Genomic DNA, 12,062 nt, shown 5'->3' with positions numbered 1-12,062 from the left:
TACCATAGGGTACATCTCTCAGCACCATCACTGAATAATTCAGCCCCACTATAGCACCAGCAAGAAAAAATCTCTGGCGCCGCCACTGTGTAGTGGGTGCCGTGGATCCGAGTTCTGTTTACCTTTTTCAATTTTTGTTATAGTGTGTCTTCGGATCTCTGGGGAAGCAATGCCTGCAAGTCTGTAAATGACGTTAGTGGGTGTGGGGCGCAGTGTGCCCGTGATTATTCGGCAGGCTTCGTTAAGCAACGGGCCTATTTTCTTCGGGCCTATTTTCTTCGCATGGGCTGATCTGCCCCACACAGGTGCACAGTATTCTGCAGGTGCATAGCAGATTGCTAGGGCAGTTGATCTAAGTGTGTGAGCATTAACTCCCCATTTCGTGCCTGCTAATTTTTTCAAGAGAGGATTGCGAGAGCCAACTTTTCCTCGGAGCTTTTGGATGTGGGTGGCAAATGAGAGCGTCCTATCCAGTGTCACGCCCAGGTAAATTGGAGTCTGATGGTGTTCAAGCTCCTTCCCACACCAGAAGATCTTGAGTTTCCGAGCTGCTCCTCGATTCCTCAGGTGGAATGCACACACTTGGGTTTTTGATGGATTTGGGTTCAGAGACCATTATTCATAATACTGCTTCATTGCTTCGAGGACTGCTGTAAGTCATACTTCAACTTCTTGGAAGGGGTTAGCTTGTGTTGCTATGCATAGGACGTTTGCATAGATAAAGCTGCGTGTGTTAGGAAAGGTTAGTTGGTCGTATGTGTAAACATTAAATAGTAGAAGTGCCAGGACTGATCCCTGTGGTAGTCCATTCTTTTGTGGACGCCACCTACTCTTAATTCCATTCATTTCTACATAAAATCTGCGATTTTCTAGGAGGCTTCTTATCACTTTGACTGTGGTTTCATTCTTTAGCATTTTAGATAATTTCAGTAGAAGGCCTCTGTGATTCACAGTGTTGTATGCTGCTGTTAAGTCAATGAATACTGCCCCTGTAATTTGTTGCATTTCAAAACCATCCTCAATATACTGGGTTAAGTTCATGACTTGACCGCAGCAAGAGCGGCCTGGCCTGAACCCAGCTTGGTCTGGTGTTAGAAGATCTTCAACTAAGGGGGATATTCTTTTCAGTATGAGTCTCTCGTAGAGTTTATAGAAGGTGCAGAGCAAGGCAATCGGTCTGTAATTTTTAGGAATGTGGGGTCTTCATTATGTTTTAGGAGAGCAACAACTTTGGCTCTTTTCCACTTTTTAGGTATTTTGATTGATCTTAGGCAGCAGTTAAAAAGGGACAGAAGCCAGTGGAGTGCTTTAGGTCCAAGATGTTTAAGGAATTCATTAAGAATCCCATCTATGCCAGTAGCTTTGGATTTTAGCTGTGATACTTCATCCTTTAATTCTTCTAGGGTGAGAGGTGGAAGATGTTATTCCCGTTTGAGAGAGCTGACTCCATCTCCTGATGTTGCTTTTTCTTTTGCCTCCGTTCCTTGTTATTTGGTCAACCATTTAGTATCAGTTGGTGGGCAACCTGATTGGGTGTTAGGGCAGCAATTCTCTGTGGTGGTCTGTTGTCTGAGTTGAGTTTCTGAACAGCTGCCCATGCCTTCTTACTGTTCTTGGTCATGTCTGTGTTTTCTATCAGTTCCTGCCAACGCCGTTGACTCTCTTGGCTCAGTAGGGACAGAACTGACTCTCCCATTTCAATTGTGTCTTGACCAAATGGGTCTTGGTCGTATAAGTTGACATACTCATACTTGAGGTGCAAAGGGATTTGGGAGTCCTTGTGCAGGATTTCCGAAAGGTTAATTTGCAGGTTACACCTGTGCTGAGGAAGGCAAATTCAATGTTAACATTCATTTCAAGAAGACTAGAATAGAAAAGCAAGGACCTAGTGCTGGGACTTTACAAAACACTAGTGAGGCCTCACTTGGAGTACTTTGAGCAGTTTTGTGCCACTTATCTTAGAAAATATATGCTGAAATTGGAGAGGGTTCAAAGGAGGTTCACAAAAACGATTCCAGGATTGAATGGCTTGTCATAGGAAGAGTGTCTGATTGCTCTGGGCCAGTACTCACTGGAATTCAGAAGAATGAGGGGTGACCTCATTGAAACCTATCGAATAGTGAAAGGTCTTGATACAGTGGATGTGGAGAGGATGTTTCCTGTGGTGGGAGAGTCTAAGACCAGAGGACACAGCCTCAGAATACAGGGACGTAGGACAGAAATGAGGGGGAATTTCTTTAGCCAGAGACTGGTGAATCTGTGGAATTCTTTGCCACGGGCAGCTGTGGAGGCAAAGTCTCTATGTATATTTAAGGCAGAGGTTGATAGATCCTTGTTTGGTCAGGTTATGAAGGGATACAGGGAGAAAGCAGGAGATTGGGGCTGAGAGAAAAATTGAATCAGCCATGATGAAATGGCGGAGCAGACTTGATGGGCCAAATGGCCTAATTCTGCTTCTATATCTTAAGGTCGAAGTGCCACATTCCCATTGACTTTTGGCAACCCCCTAATTTGGCCTAATTACAGGACAATTTACAATGACCAACTGACGAACCGGTACGTCTTTGGACTGTGGGAGGAAACCGGAGCACCTGGAGGAAACCCACGCAGTCATGGGGAGAACGTACAAACTCCTTACGGACAGTGCTGGAACTGAACTTGGTGCTCTGACACCCCGTGTTGTGCTAACCGCACTGCTACCAAGCTGCCCCAAATTTCAGTCAGTAATATGAAGATGCCAGTGATCTGTGGAACTTTGGACAATAACAGTCTGTGTGGGTCACAAAGTCTCAGGGATATCATGTCTTTCTTCCCTATTATTTCATTCAATTTCAAAATAAAAATGCCAAAACCTGGGTAAAGTTTTCAATCTGAAACATTAATTCTCTTCTCCTTCCTAACAGCTGCTTGGTGCACTGAGTAACTTGAGCATAGCAGAATCTGAATCCGGCTTACTATCACTGGCGTATGGCATAAAATTTGTTGTTTTGCAGCAGCAGTACATTGCAATAATTAATAATAACTGTAAAATACAGTAAATATATGGATAAAAATAAATTAAGTAAGTAGTACAAAAAGAGAGGGAAAAACATCAAAGAAGTGTTCATGTGTTCAGAAATCTGATGGTGGAGGGGAAGAAGCTGTTCCTGAAATGTTGAGTGTGTGTCTTCAGGCTCCTGTACCTCCTCCCTGATGGTAGCAATGAGAAGAGGGCCTGTCCTGGGTGATGGGGGTCTCCAGTGATGGATGCCCCCTTTTTGAGGCATCACCTTTTGAGGGCGTTCTCGATGTTGCAGAGGTGAGTGCCCATGATGCAGTTGGCTGAGTTTACAACGTTCTGCAGATTTTTCTCCTCTCTCCCTACCAGACAGTGATGCATCCAGTTAGAATGCTCTCCATGGTACACCTGTAGAATTCTTTGAGCCTTGCATATCATGTTTCAGTTTCAATTCCTCCCATTCTGTACATCTACAAATTTTCATCTCCTCAAACTCATTGTTTATTCTCTACCTGCTGCTCTCTGCTTTTTTCTGTACCACAGCACAGAAACGGGTTTATTAGCCACCTCGTCTGTGTTGAACTGTTCTTGTTCTGGCTTCTTCATCTTCCTTTCCAGTCCCGATGAAGGGTCTTGTCCCAAAACTGCACTGGTTATTCATTTCCATAGATACTGCCTGACCTGCTGAGGTCACGAGGCACCCACGTCAGGGCCACCAGATTCAGAAACAGTTACGTATCCAAGCAGTGAGCCTCATCAGCAGCCCCACCCAAAACCTCAAAGTTCAAAGTAAATTTATTCTCAAAGTACACATATGTCACCACATGCAACCCTGAGATTCATCTTCCTGTGGGCATACTCGCCAAATCTATAGCATAGTTTCTCTAGGAAGAGGTACAGTCGACGTTTTGGGCCGAGACCCTTCGTCAGGACTAACTGAAGGAAGAGTGAGTAAGAGATTTGAAAGTGGGAGGGGGAGGGGGAGATCCAAAATGATAGGAGAAGACAGGAGAGGGAGGGATGGAGCCAAGAGCTGGACAGGTGATTGGCAAAAGGGGATACGAGAGGATCATGGGACAGGAGGCCCAGGGAGAAAGACTGCGGGGGGGAACCCAGAGGATGAGCAAGGGGTATAGTCAGAGGGACAGAGGCAGAAAAAGGAGAGTGAGAGAAAGAATGTATGTATAAAAATAAATAACGGATGGGGTACAAGGGGGAGGTGGGGCATTAGCGGAAGTTAGAGAAGTCGTTCTGGGAAGAAACCTGTCCCATGATCCTCTCATATCCCTTTTGCCAATCACCTGTCCAGCTCTTGGCTCCATCCCCCCCCCCCTATCATTTTGGATCTCCCCCTCCCCCTACCACTTTCAAATCTCTTACTAGCTCTTCTTTCAGTTAGTCCTGACGAAGGGTCTCGGCCCGAGATGTCGACTGTTCCTCTTCCTAGAGATGCTGCCTGGCCTGCTGCGTTCACCAGCAACTTTGATGTGTGTTGCTTGAATTTCCAGCGTCTGCAGAATTCCTGTTGTTATCTGCAGAGTTAGAAACATAGAAAAAGCATAGAAACATAGAAAATAGGTGCAGGAGTAGGCCATTCGGCCCTTCGAGCCTGCACCATCATTTATTATGATCATGGCTGATCATCCAACTCAGAACCCTGCACCAGCCTTCCCTCCATACCCCCTGATCCCCGTAGCCACAAGGGCCATATCTAACTCCCTCTTAAATATAGCCAATGAACTGGCCTCAACTGTTTCCTGTGGCAGAGAATTCCACAGATTCACCACTCTCTGTGTGAAGAAGTTTCTCCTAATCTCTGTCCTAAAAGGCTTCCCCCTTATCCTCAAACTGTGACCCCTCGTTCTGGACTTCCCCAACATCGGGAACAATCTTCCTGCATCTAGCCTGTCCAATCCTTTTAGGATTTTATACGTTTCAATCAGATCCCCCCTCAATCTTCTAAATTCCAACAAGTACAAGCCTAGTTCATCCAGTCTTTCTTCATATGAAAGTCCTGCCATCCCAGGAATCAATCTGGTGAACCTTCTTTGTACTCCCTCTATGGCAAGGATGTCTTTCCTCAGATTAGGGGACCAAAACTGCACACAATACTCCAGTTGTGGTCTCACCAAGGACTTGTACAACTGCGGTAGTACCTCCCTGCTCCTATACTCGAATCCTCTCGCTATAAATGCCAGCAAACCATTCGCCTTTTTCACCGCCTGCTGTACCTGCATGCCCACTTTCAATGACTGGTGTATAATGACACCCAGGTCTCGTTGCACCTCCCCTTTTCCTAATTGGCCACCATTCAGATAATCTGTTTTCCTATTTTTGCCACCAAAGTGGATAACTTCACATTTATCCACATTAAATTGCATCTGCCATGAATTTGCCCACTCACCCAACCTATCCAAGTCACCCTGCATCCTCTTAGCATCCTCCTCACAGCTAACACTGCCGCCCAGCTTCGTGTCATCCGCAAACTTGGAGATGCTGCATTTAATTCCCTCATCCAAGTCATTAATATATATTGTAAACAACTGGGGTCCCAGCACTGAGCCTTGCGGTACCCCACTAGTCACTGCCTGCCATTCTGAAAAGGTCCCGTTTATTCCCACTCTTTGCTTCCTGTCTGCTAACCAATTCTCTATCCACATCAATACCTTACCCCCAATACCGTGTGCTTTAAGTTTGCACACTAATCTCCTGTGTGGGACCTTGTCAAAAGCCTTTTGAAAATCCAAATATACCACATCCATAGGTTCTCCCCTATCCACTTTACTAGTTACATCCTCAAAAAATTCTATGAGATTCGTCAGACATGATTTTCCTTTCACAAATCCATGCTGACTTTGTCCGATGATTTCACCGCTTTCCAAATGTGCTGTTATCACATCTTTGATAACTGACTCCAGCAGTTTCCCCACCACCGACGTTAGGCTAACCGGTCTATAATTCCCTGGTTTCTCTCTCCCTCCTTTTTTAAAAAGTGGGGTTACATTAGCCACCCTCCAATCCTCAGGAACTAGTCCAGAATCTAACAAGTTTTGAAAAATTATCACTAATGCATCCACTATTTCTTGGGCTACTTCCTTAAGCACTCTGGGATGCAGACCATCTGGCCCTGGGGATTTATCTGCCTTTAATCCCTTCAATTTACTTAACACCACTTCCCTACTAACATGTATTTCGCTCAGTTCCTCCACCTCACTGGACCCTCTGTCCCCTACTATTTCTGGAAGATTATTTATGTCCTCCTTAGTGAAGACAGAACCAAAGTAATTATTCAATTGATCTGTCATGTCCTTGCTCCCCATAATCAATTCACCTGTTTCTGTCTGTAGGGGACCTACATTTGTCTTTACCAGTCTTTTCCTTTTTACATATCTATAAAAGCTTTTACAGTCAGTTTTTATGTTCCCTGCCAGTTTTCTCTCATAATCTTTTTTCCCCTTCCTAATTAAGCCCTTTGTCCTCCTCTGCTGACTCTGAGTTCCTCGTGTTTGCATAGTTTCTATAACAGGATCAATGAAATATCAGTGTGCAAAAGGCAAATGAAAATATAAATAAATAGCGATAAATACCGAGAATATGAGATAATGAGAGAGTCCTTGAAAGTAACTACAACTTTGTACAGCCTAGCATCTCTCTATAGACATACAAATGATAAATAAGCTAGCTTATGTTTTTATATTTATTGTGTTTTTATTATTATTATGTTCCTTATTGTGGGTTTTTTTGCTGCATTGAATCAGGAGTAACCATTCCCCATCCCCTTTCCCCTCCCTCACCTCATCTCCTTGCCCTCCCATCGCCTCCCTCTGGTGCTCTTTCCCCCTTTTATTCCTTCCATGGCCGTCTGTCCTCTTCAATCAGACTCCCCCTTCTCCAGCCCTGCATCTCTCTCACCAATCAACTTCCCAGCTCTTTACTTCACTGAATTGATTTTATTTCTTACATCCTTCACATACATGAGTAAAAATCTTTACATTACATCTCTGTCTAAATGTGCAATGTGCAATTATAGTAATTTATAAGAAATATTATGTACAACAGGACAGTCAATACAACATAGAAATACAGTTGTGTCAGCGTGAGTTCATCAGTCTGATGGCCTGGTGGAAGAAGCTGTCCCGGAGCCTGTTGGTCCTGGCTTTTATGCTGTGGTACCGTTTCCCAGATGGTAGCAGCTGGAACAGTTTGTGGTTGGGGTGACTTGGGTCCCCAATGATCCTTCAGGCCCTTTTTACACACCTGTCTTTGTAAATGTCCTGAATCATGGGAAGTTCACATCTACAGATGCGCTGGGCTGTCCGCACCACTCTCTGCAGAGTCCTGCGATTGAGGGAAGTACAGTTCCCATACCAGGCAATGATACAGCCGGTCAGGATGCTCTCAATCGTGCCCTTGTAGAAAGTTCTTAGGATCTAGGGGCCAATACCAAACTTCTTCAACTATCTGAGGTGAAAGAGGTGCTGTTCAGACCACATTAGATCCTCAGTGATGTGTATACTGAGGAACTTAAAGCTGTTCACCCTCTCAATCCCAGATCCATTGATGTCAATAGGGGTTAGCCTGTCTCCATTCCTCCTGTAGTCCACAACCAGCTCCTTTGTTTTTGCGACATTGAGGGAGAGGTTGTTTTCTTGACACCACTGTGTCAGGGTGATGACTTCTTCTCTGTAGGCTGCCTCATTATTTGAGATAAGGCCAATTACCCTCCCCCCTCCCGGATTCACCCATCACTCTGTGATTCTCCCCACCCCCACCTTTTAAATCTACTCAACACACACAAAATGCTGGAGGAACTCAGCAGGCCAGGCAGCATCCGTGGAAAAAGAGTACAGTGGACATTTTGGGCTGGCAGAAACGTCGATGGTTTACTCTTTTCCATAGATGGTGCCTGGCCTGCTGAGTTCCTCCATCATTCTGTGTGTGTTGGTAGGATTTCCAGCATCTGCAGATCTTCTCGTTTTCTTTCTCTTTTGCACGTGTGTACCGGAAATAACATTAAGCAATCGTGAACCTCGATCCTTGATCTTTCTCGCTGTCCACCGCGCCCCTAATCTTGGTATCATCGGCAAGTTTGCTCATCTGGTTTGTAATACCCTTGTTACGCGCACTTCTAATTTCTTGATTATTCGATTGCCACTACTGTTTGAGTTTTAACGGTGATTGTGATAGTTTTTTTTAAACCGAGTGTTGTCTATCAGAGCCCTCTTACAGAGCATGGTAACTATGTCAACATTGACACGACCGAGAAGTTACTAGGCAAATGAGCTGAATGGTGTTTGGTAGCAGGAAATATTTGCGACTAAATTTATGTTTTGCTGAAGAGTTTCGATTTCTCGCGTTTTACGCTATTCTCAACTCGCACGAGTTCAGTGTTTACCTCACGCCCTGCTCTCTTTGGGTCCTAGTGCCTGCCTAATTACCTGTGTCTCCTGCTCTTGAGCATTAGGAGCAGAATCGGACCATTCGGCGCATTGGGTGGGCTCCGCCATTCAATCTTGACGGATTTATGTATTTATTGAGATACAGCACAGAACTGGACATTCGAGCCATCTCCTATTCCTAGCCTAATCACGGGACAATTTACAATGAACACACATCAAAGTTGCTGGTGAACGCAGCAACTTTGATGTGTGTTGTTTGAATTTCCAGCATCTGAATTCCTGTTGTTTACAAGTTACAATGACCAGTTAACCTACGAGCGGGTACGTCTTTGAACTGTAGGAGGAAAGCGGAGTACCCGGAGGAAACCAATGCGATCTCAGGTCAATCCCATTCTCATTCCTTCTCCCCCTAAGCTTTGACACCCTATCTAATTAAAAACTTATCAACCTCCGCTTTAAATATGCTCAATTATTTGGCCTCCGTAATGAATTTCACAGATTCACCAAAGAAATTCCTCCTCATCTCTGTTCTAAATGGACGTCCCTCTATTCTGAGCCTGAGCCCTCTGGTCCTAGACACCCCCTCTATAGGAAACATCCTGCCCACATCCACTCTGTCGAGGCATTTGCCTTCCTCACCGCCGTTAATCTGCATGTTAACGTTTAGGGAGTTTGCCCATTTAGATTTATCCAGACCTGGTTGTACTTGCTGGCACCGTCCTACTCGGAGAGCAAACTCCACATCACAGTAACATGCCGGCTACAGAGGACTTTTCCAGTGCCTTACCCGGTTTTACACCACGTATCCAGGAAGAGTAAAACATTCTTCCACAGTCTAAACACCTGTGGGAATCTGCAAGTCGGGAGTTTTAAACGCGAAACGGAACAGAAAACATGATATTTACAAAGAGAACTTCTTGCCTTTAAATATAGATAACCAGAAATTGAATAAAGGGATTCCATTCGGAAACAGCGACGCGACGCGGTCGGGCGGCAGGACCCAGGAGGCAGCCTGTCAGTCGGGAACTGTACTTAAGGGACGGCGACGGTATGCGGAGCTAATGATGCGGAGTCGCTGTCAGTGCCGGTGCTGTTGAGGTGAGTGTAGAAAGTTCCCGAGTACAAATGAGCATATTACTTGTATTTCTAGCATCTGCAATTTTTCTCTTGTTGAACACTTATTCCTACTCTGTTCAACCTCGCAACTTTCCAAGGGTCTCGGTCCGAAACGTTAACTGTACTCTTTTCTATACTATCTGCGCTCTGAGTTCCTACAACACTTTGTGTGTGTTGCTTGGATTTCTCTTGTTTGTGAAGAACAAGGAGCCGATCTCAGGAAAGCGGCATCCATCATCACGGACTCCACCGACCAGGGTCATGCTGTCTTCTCGCTGTAGACATCAGGAAGGTGGTATAGGAGCCTCGGAGCTTCCGCCACTAGGTTCGGGAACAGTTTTTACCCGTCAACCAACACACATCAAAGTTGCTGGTGAACGCAGCAGGCCAGGCAGCATCTCCAGGAAGAATGTGTTGCTTTTATGTGTGTTGCTTGAATTTCCAGCATCTGCAGAATTCCTGTTGTCTGCGTTAAAATTACCCGTCAATCATCAGGTTCTTGAACCAAAGGGGATAAATTCACTCAACTTTATTCGCCCTATCACTGAAATGTTCCCACAGCCCATGGACTCGTTTCCAAGGACTCTGAATCTCATGTTCTCGATATTTATCGCTTGTTGTCATGATTATTGTATTTGCAGAGCCCGGTGCATTTTGCACCCTGGTTAGGCGGGTGTTCGGCGCTGCCTGCCTGTGCGGAAGCCTTGGGGATCACATTGCAAGGATTGATGGGCGATGCGGTGTATGCAGTGTTCTGGGGGGTTGATGTTGGACGTGTTCCTGGATTCTAGTTACTTTTTTGCTGTTTTTGAGCGGTTTGATCGGGGCGGTCGATGAGGTCCGGGCTAGCGGCGCGACGCTGAACTGATCTTGATATTCTACGAGTTACCCGCTTGCGCAATTTGTTCTTTTTTTCACCCGTTGGGTATTTGATCTTTTCTTGAACGGATTCCGTGGTGTTTCACAGCTGCCTGCAGAAGGACAAATTTCAGGAATGTATAAATGCACTTTGAATCTAGTAGGGCGCGGTCTGCTGTGAAAGCGCGCAGGGAATTAAATCCGAGGGTACTATATGCTGACATATACGTAGTTTGATTATAAATGTACTTTAAACATTGAACTTTGAATCTAAATGTATAGAAGCGTCTTGGCCAGAAACGCCGACTGTCCATTCCCCTGTACACTTGCTCATTAATGCAAATATTTAATCAGCTAATCATGTGGTAGCAACTGGATGCATAAAAAGCATGCAGACATGGTCAAGAGGTTCAGTTGTTCAGATCAAACATCAGATTGGGGAAGAAACGTGATCTAAGTGACTTTCCGTGGAATGATGGTTGGTGCCAGATGGGGTGGTTTGAGTATCTCAGAAACTGCTGATCTCCTGGGATTTTCACATACAACATTCTCTAGGGTTTACACAGAATGGTGTGAGAAACAAAAAAAAATCTAGTGACTGGAAGATCTGTTAGTGGAAATGCCTTGTGAATGAGAGAGGTCGGAGGAGAATGGCCAGACTGGTTCAAGCTGACAGGAATGTGACAGTAACTCAAATAACCACATGTTACAACAGTGGTGTGTAGAAGAACATCTCTGAACGCACAACACCTCGGACTATGAAGTGGATGGGCTACAGCAGCAGAAGACCATGAACAAGATGGAACAGAATAAAGTGCCACTGAATGTGTACATACAAATCCTATTTACCCACCTCACATCTGTAGCTGTCTGGGCCTTGACAATTCAAGCTCTCATCTGTATACAGTACTTATAAACGTTATGACAGTCTGTGCCTTCACACACCCTCCCTTCATGCAGTGTGCTCCACAGGCCAACCATACCCTGTGTGGGAACTCTCCCCTCCCACATTTACTTTACACCTCCCACCTTTCACCTTGAATCTATGCCTTCTCGTCCTGAACACCCTTCCATGGGGAGAAGATGTATGGAAGTTGTCCTGTCCTGTCCAAGACCGAAAGAAGCTGCAGAAGATCGTGAACACGGCACAGCACATCACACAAACCAATCTTCCGTCCTTGAACTCACTTTACACCACACGCTGTTAGGGCAGTGCTGCCAGGATAATCAAGGACATGACCCACCCAGCCAACAAACTTCTTGTCCCTCTTCCCTCTGGGAGAAGGCTCAGGAGCTTGAAGACTCGTACGGCCAGATTTGGGAACAGCTTCTTTCCAACTATGATAAGACTGCTGAACGGATCCTAACCCGGATCTGGGCCGTACCCTCCAAATATCCGGACCTGCCTCTCGGTTTTTTTTGCACTACCTTACTTCCCACTTTTCTATTTTCTATTTATGATTTATAATTTAGATTTTTAATATTTACTAATTTTAACTATTTTTAATATTTAACATTTGTAGTCCAGGGAGTGTGAAGCGCAGAATAAGTATGGCTGTGATGATTGTACGTTGTAGTATCAATTGTTTGGTGACAATAAAGTATAAAGATTTAGCCTACCCTATCAAACCCCTCGTAATACGTCTGCTAAGTTCAAGTATGTTGTCATCTGACTGTACATAGATAAAGTG

The 12,062-nt window shown here is 44.9% G+C and overlaps 1 protein-coding gene across 1 annotated transcript in view; it reads left to right on the top strand.

Moving 5' to 3' along the window:
• The first annotated feature begins 9,438 nt into the window (after positions 1 to 9,438).
• Positions 9,439 to 12,062, top strand: part of LOC140195615 (NFX1-type zinc finger-containing protein 1-like) — a 63,587-nt gene continuing 60,963 nt past the window's right edge. Inside the window, exon 1 of the mRNA XM_072254265.1 lies at positions 9,439 to 9,495. The gene's annotated coding sequence lies outside the window, so the exon portion shown is untranslated. The remainder of the gene's footprint in view (positions 9,496 to 12,062) is intronic.

The sequence above is a fragment of the Mobula birostris genome, chromosome 3, assembly GCF_030028105.1.
Source record: "Mobula birostris isolate sMobBir1 chromosome 3, sMobBir1.hap1, whole genome shotgun sequence".
Lineage (NCBI taxonomy): Eukaryota > Metazoa > Chordata > Chondrichthyes > Myliobatiformes > Myliobatidae > Mobula > Mobula birostris.
This window is presented reverse-complemented; position numbering and strand designations above follow the sequence as displayed.